The following is a 2,500-nucleotide window of genomic DNA, read 5'->3' on the forward strand; positions in this document are numbered from 1 at the left end:
ACACCATTTCTTCCAAAGCCATTCATTTTCCTACCCAGCCGACGCTTCCCGATGCTCATCTCCTCATCTCCTCGCCTCGCTCGCCATCCCTCTGGCGGCGGAAGTGCGCTTAACCACAACGCAACACGGATGTAAAAACCCCCTGCCTCTTCTCGACACGTGAGGGAGGATAAAAATAATTTTTGAGACTTGCTTCTCCAAACGGGGTTCCTTAAAAACGCATGGGGGCCCGAGACACGTGTTTCCCACCTCACCTGGAAGGGAAATGACACGGGAATCTTCGAGAATGAACGAGAGTGATAAGAACGGCGAATCGCGATGACAAAGCCACACGCTCTTATCGTAGAGAAATTTCAACGAGGAGCGGGTGATAAAGTGGGAGCAGAGATAGGGACAGGGAGATGGATGAATGGATGGGAGAAATAGGAAGATAGAAAGGCAGTTAGTAGGTGGATCGATGGGTGGATGAATGTATGAATATTCGCACAAATTTGTGTACATCATATAGCTAGTACTCCGGACAGGTAATGGTAAGTTATACTAACAACACTGCAGTGTGTTTGTGTGTGTAAATATGTGTGTATGTGTATATCTATCTATCTATCTATAGATACAGATATAGATAGGTAGATAGATATAGATAGATAGGTATAGATATATAGATATATATATAGACATTCATACATACACACACACACACACACACACACACACACACACACACACACACACACATACATACATACATATATATATATATATATATATATATATATATATATATATATATATATATATATACATACACACACACACATTTGTGTGTATAAAAAAACATATACATGTGAGTGTATGTGTGTGTGTTTGTGTGTGTGTGTGTGTTTGTGTGTGTGTGTGTGTGTGTGTGTGTGTGTGTGTGTGTGTGTGTGTGTGTGTGTGTGTGTGTGTGTGTGTGTGTGTGTGTGTGTGTGTGTGTGTGTGTGAGAGAGAGAGAGAGAGAGAGAGAGACAGAGACAGAGAGAGCGAGGTTGATGTACAGACAAGGAGAGAAGCACACATACACACAAACGAACACAGGCAGACAGATAGTCTGACAAACAGACACAGACAGACGGACAGAGAGAGAAAGAGAGAAATGGAGAACGAAAGAGAGACAGAGACAAAGAATGAGAGAGAGACAGAGACAGACAGACAGACAGAGGTAGATATAAAGATAGAGAGAGAACCAGAGACAGACATACAGCAAGAAAAAACAAAGCACACGGGTTCCCAAACCAAATCATCACAACGAAAGTGATTACCATGCGCTAATTCACAACCTCATGACCTTACCAACCTCATGACGTAATGCGCAGGTCATCCATTCAATTAATCACCCAATCAGGCATTCAGCAACCTAATCCCTCTTACGTAATCGTTTTTATCAACATTGTTATTGTTAAATTGAGGTTACGATAATCACTGATGGTAGTATTAGTAGTAGTCATACTAATAGTAGTGTCACTGTTGTTGTGTTGTTATTGTTATTATCATTATTATTGTCGTCATAACAGCAGTTGCAGGGAAGATTATGGTAAGTGGCATTCTTTGGTAATTATAGTCATTGTTATCAGTAATAGCAGTAGTTGTGGTAATAGTATAAGTGACTATGAGAGTGGTTTGCCTATAATTTGTTGTTATCATTACTATTGTTACCGAAATTGCTATTATCATTGTTACTATAATCATTCTTATTTTTCTGTATTTACATTATGGTAAAGATTGTTATTACCTTTATTTTGTTCCAGTATTAGTGTTATTATTATTTTCTTTTATTGTAATATAATCATTATCATTATATTGATTGTGGGTTCCATTACCACTGCCGTAACTACCCTTTCTCTTGTTATTTTGTCTTCATTACTATACTCTCATAATTCTCTTTACAATTTCGCAGAGACACTAAAAAAAAAAAAAAAAAAAAAAAAAAAATTCTCCGTTCAGTCAACCTTATTGCAGCAATGTTGCATCACGATAAAATGAAACTTAAATTAGAGAGAGTTTTTCCCCACTTATAGCAAAGATCCTCCTCCCCACCCCTCCCCCTCCCCCTCCCCTTTCAATATTCAGGCATAAAGTGTAAATAATTTGTAGAAGATCGATTTCTGAAAAAAATAAAAAAAAGAAAAAAGAAAAAAAAAGAAAGGAAGAAAAAAAGAAAAAAAATATATTAATTTATATATATTATGGACATATCTTATGTTATACAAATAAATTTTATGTTGTTGATTTTTTTCCTATGTTTGTATAATAAATTTTGTTATGAAGGTATGTTTATATATCGTTATGTGCTGTGTGTGTTTATAGTTGTTACAATAGTTAGATTATCAAGGGAATTATCATGAAATAAATAATAATTCAAACTGGCATACATTAATTGATTCACAGTAATGATTAAAAATGGTGATAAATTTAGTGATGATGTTGATGATGATGACAATGTTGGTGATGATAGTGATGA

The sequence above is a fragment of the Penaeus monodon genome, chromosome 13 (assembly GCF_015228065.2).
Source record: "Penaeus monodon isolate SGIC_2016 chromosome 13, NSTDA_Pmon_1, whole genome shotgun sequence".
In the NCBI taxonomy this organism is placed as follows: Eukaryota; Metazoa; Arthropoda; class Malacostraca; order Decapoda; family Penaeidae; genus Penaeus; species Penaeus monodon.